The sequence below is a fragment of the Anopheles moucheti genome, chromosome 2, assembly GCF_943734755.1.
Source record: "Anopheles moucheti chromosome 2, idAnoMoucSN_F20_07, whole genome shotgun sequence".
Taxonomy (NCBI): Eukaryota; Metazoa; Arthropoda; class Insecta; order Diptera; family Culicidae; genus Anopheles; species Anopheles moucheti.
In genome coordinates, this window is record NC_069140.1 from 77,205,130 (window position 1) to 77,210,505 (window position 5,376).

The window sequence follows — 5,376 nt, forward strand, 5'->3', positions numbered from 1 at the left end:
CACCATGAAATATTAGCATCATCGTGTAGAGTTTATATCAACTAACCTACACATTTGTTTCTTATCTCTCCTACCAACCTGCTGCCTTGCTTTGGTTGGCTTTTAACATTTTTCAATCATCTCACCAAATCAGAACTCCTCGCCCACTATGTCCATACCAGGCCCGAGGGTGATCCAAGGTCACATCAATCCTTTCCTTGCAAAAGCAGAGCTTTCTGCCGATCGTAGTCAAATGCGCTCGCAGCCATTCTCGCAGCCCTTTGGAGCACCAGCGCAACGAGAAGTGCTAAGGAAACAAATCAATCCGTTTTCGAGCAATCAGTCGTGCCGGGCGTGGTTGGTGCTCGGAACACACTTCACATGCACCCGGAGTCATCGTCGAAATGTCCTCCGAGCCCGGAGCAAGCCGGGGTTCGTCCTCGAAGGTTGATGGAATTCCATTTTCGAGGAAAAAAACCATTTCGGAGTTTTCGATCCCGGCGCCACGATGAATTTTTGCCAGAAGAGTTGAGCACAGTTGAATGGTGGGAGTTGTGGAAACCAAATGTACGCAAGTGACTTCCATAAGTCACTTATTGATAGGGTTCAATAGAATGGTGTTTGTGTCTGTTTTGCTGGAATGCTTGGGGAAAAGCGGCACAACGACATACCGGGAAATTGGGTACTCTTTGCATCAGTGACTAGGATCATATCACTTATTGGGTTGGTTTCGGAGAACACTATAAATGTTTGCCGTAGGTTTCCTCGGCGTTATGAACATGAATTCGTTTCTACTAAGTTTCACCTGATGGTATCTACGTTATTTTAAGTGAAAATTACATAATTAGACAAAAAAAACTCTTTTTCACAATTCGCATGATCAACCGCAATTAAATTCTGCCGATGCTCACGATCATTCTGAGGTTCATTTGGTACCTAAGTAGGTATAAGGTAACTCACACTAGTTGAATTAATTTAAAGTGTCCAAAGCGTCTTCGGCTTCTCTTGTCAAAGCCATCGGAAGTATAGTTGGCAAGACTGGCAGCTTCAACCAAACGGGCGAAATAAAAGATAACCCAAGATGATGGAAAATATTATCATGACACCGTACACCGTTGGCTACACCCGGAAAAGCTGTTCGCTGGGTGCCTTTCCGGTGAGGTGAAAGTGTTGAGCTGGAAAATATTCACCCCAAAACCGGAGCCCCCGCAATGTGCGCCCCGGGAACTCGGAGTGTGGAGAGCGAAACGATGAAATCCTATAAACCTATAAAAGGAGATTGAATAGAAAATTGAAGTAATAAATTTTGAGACCTTAATAAATTAAAGTGATTTCTGCTCACCGTTGCTGCTTTTCTTCTGTCATGCGATGCCGGCGTGCCATTTTTTTTTTCCTACCCCTTGCCCGTTCTTCCAGCTCCTTCGCGTCTTGTAACCTTTGTTGCGCGTCTAGTTGTGTCTACGGGACACAAAACGACACAAAGACCAACTACTCCGTCAAGCGGAATGCCAACGCTCGGAGAAAACCGGCCACATCGCCGCAAAACCACCCACCGTGCAGAGAGGGAAATGTGTTGACAGTTTTTCTCCTCCCCTCCATCACGCAAACGGACAACACGGACCAAATCTAAACAAATAAACAAACTCCGCACAAAACTTCGGGACCACCAACAAAAAGGGAAAATATTTAAACGTCCGTGGCGTCTGCAGGATGGGAATCCGCCCTATCCCAAGATAAATGTCCCAAAATTGACCAACGGTCCATGGGAACTTGGTAACGATTATGGGAACCGTGGACGATGGATATGCATTCCCTTTTTTATTCAAGGTTGAAGTACCGCGCCGTGTTCGGTTGCGTTAAGTGAATTGTTCGGTAAAATTTACGACCGTCAGCGAATATACTTGTGCGTGTGTGTGTACGGATAGGCGAAGGTCCTCTCAAATGTCGTCCTTCGTCTCAGTATCGATGTGAGCATTCGTTCCCGGGTGGGTTTCCTTTTTCCTTCTATTTTGTTTTGAAGTTGAAAGTAAAAGTGTGCGAAAGTGTGCTGGGCAAATAGCGAAAGAAGTCAAGAGTGAAATTGACCCCGCCGGCGCAAACGATAGACAGTGCTGTCAATTCGTGCTCGATGTAGTACGCAATCGAATGTCAACGTGTGAGATCGGTCCAGAAGGTTAAATTGCATTGGGATAGGCAATGCCACGGAATAGCTGCTTTTTTTTCTTCTTTTCGTTTTTTGACGTTATTTATTGCGCATGATTGAAGCTGTTGGGGTTTTAAGCAAAAGGATAAGCACGGCTCGATGGAATCCTTGAAGTGTTTAGCAACGTATCACGTTGCACGGATTAAGGGTGCTCGTCGTGCGTAAATTGATGTCTTAAATGAGTAAGCCTCTTTAAGGCTGCTTGAACGATCCATTTAATGTCAAGGCCAAAAAACAAATTGAGAACAGTAAACAAAGGACCTTTGTCTCTTTTATTTTAAGGTGCTATTGCTTTTCTACGAGGAATATCACATTTCCAGTTCGATCCTTAATTAAATAATCTGAAGAAATTCTTAGTAATTTTAATTCTCTTATCATATGCTTGGAGAAATATATCGTTTCCATCGGAAAAATCGAAATCGGAGTATGACTACTTATACGCTAAAACCCTGCCTTTTTGGCGAATTTCATTATTCCAGATATGATCAATCTACTTTCAGCTTTTTCTCTCTCTTTTTTCTTTTTATTAGTCTATTTCTTGTTCTTCTTTCCTTTTTATTCTTCTTTCTTCTTTTTATTCTACTTCTTTTTAAACTTTTTTGTTAGGAAAGATTAACCTTCCAATTTTATATTTGTTTAAACTCTATTACTTACTCTATTACAGGGTTAACATAACCAATCGGTCATCTTAAATCCACCTAATTTCGTCATCAACAATCGCTTAACCATTGGGGCGGCCAGGTGGCATGATGGTAGCGGAGCCGGTCTTCACACGAACGGACCGGACCAAAATCCCATCCGGACCAATCCCCCGTAGCAAGGACTGACTATCCTGCTACGTGGTAAAATAAATCGATACGGCCAGGCCGTTCTAACGGAACAAAAAAAAAATCGCTTAACCATCGTAAACCCACAATGCGGCAGCGTAAACTGAACAATGGCATTAAGATCTTAGAATCCGTCTAAGAACAGGCTCCAAAGAAGGATCCGCATTTTTTTTCTTATAATAACTGTTATGAATTCATTTTAAATTAGTAAATTTATATTTTTAAATACTAGAATTTCAAAATTTACCTTTTTATTTTATTCAGCGTAAATATGCAAAGAATTTAAAGAGTATAGTTCTCTCATTCGTTTGAAATTTTCTTCTATATGTGAGTTACTTAAAGTTTATAATTTATTGATCCAAATCCAAGTTTTAATTTTGAAATATTAACCATAAAAAATAGTTTTTATTAAGGTATGTAATCAGCTAGGCGTATATAACGTATATAACGTATTTGCACTCCATGTAAGTAGATTTACGATGACCAATTGGTTATATAAACCCTGCAAGACTACGACTTTCTAAAGTCATATGTCATATTGTGAAACTAATATAAATCTGAATATAAAGATTCAGACCGTATTACTTATTTCGATGGCTATCTTAATCTTAAGTACAAAAAAATTAAAAATACACATAATTAAGTATTCTGTCTTTTCCCGAGTTTCATAAATAATGCGTACCAGAGAAATTAATGTCTGTAAAAAATGGTAAAAAACGTGTATCTTTAAATTGTTAAGGAAGTGAATCAGACATACGAAAAATAAACACAGTTACTTCTTTGCGGAAAAATCTCTTTGCTGTTGAACGGCATATCTAAATTTAATTTAATTTTCTCATTACAACTGCTAGACAATGAAATAAAATTAATTTTATTTTTTTCGCTAATATAAAAGTTATTGACATTTTTGTTCACGAATCCTCTGTCGATGGTATCGGTTCCGGATATTGAACGAATTTAAGCCACCTTCAAATATTGATATTTGACATTTTCCCCATGCAGCACGTTAATACCACGAGCGTGCCTGTAACTTTATCCTTTTCGAGTGCAGCTTTGATCTTTTGGTGTTGATTGTTTCCTGCAGCAACCAGTGGGACAGATGTATCTCATCCTGCATCCCATATCTTCATCTGCTCCACCCCAAACGATCACCGTCATTCGCATCACACGCGCAGATACCATCATGAAGGTGGAACCGGTCCCTTTTTGCCTCGGTTCGAAATAACGATAACACTGGCTGACCGCCATCGTCAACCCGAATCATTCGCATCACCGCTGGCCGATGGTGTACGATTTATGAAAAATAAATATGCCCGTATTTTATCGCATCATGTTTGCGCAAACATGCGACCGGTTCGATGCAACGTCACATTCGGTGCGACACCTTGCCAATATGGTGTGTGCCGTGTTGGCGCTGGCCGTCGTCGAGGAAAACGTATGGGAAGGGGGGAGTGTGCAAATAAAATTATGTTTTATATGAATTCATTACAACCCGCACCTTCAGCGTGCGGATAGCACGGGCGAAAGCACGATACGGCAAAAGTGTTAACCGATGCAGTTAAGCGGCCAATTGAAAGTTGTCGCAGTGACGGCGAAGCGAAACCGCGAAACGCTTTTCAGGATAATCTCGTTCCGACGGGACGCGTAACAGCTTTCCTGATTGCTGCCGCCCATATAAAACGGCAGCCCTGTGACGGCCTTGTCAGTGGAAACAATCGCAAATAATTATTGTCTGGCCGGTTGGCCAGGCTGGTGACTTCTTCGGGCGCAGTCTGCGGGTATTAATCGTATTTAGATAATAAACGGCTCCACGCAAGCGGCCGGCTGATGCACCGGATCGGGAAAACCGGATCCATCCACCAGCAAACGGTCAGCTGGTGGGAGGATGGGAGGACGTTTTTTTTCTGTCGTTCTCCTGTTATGTTTTAGCCTCTTCAATAAGCTTTCAGCAAAGTTCCATCGTACGGACGGTAGAAGCCGGCAGCGATCCCGTTGATGGAGCACATCCATGAATATGTGTCAACTTTGCGGTTCACGCCAACAGATGTTACTACAGCGCACAGTCACGCTTACCGAACTTTCGCCGAAAGCTGTCCCCAACGATGGAAATGGTGTAGGAAAATGGGCAAGGGAGTATGTTGTTGTTTTTCTTTGTCCTTTGCATCCCACGCTCGGTGCGGCGGTTGGGCTTTTGGGCGGTAGTTGACATGTTTGAAGGCCCAGCAACAAAACATCGTCCCGCTAATGAGACCGTCCATTAGAAGCACCATCGGGGCTTGTTGAGGGAAAACCATTTAAACTCGTGGAATGGAACAGACAAAAAAACACACACGACACGCGAATGGGCGGCCAACCGTTATTGTTCGT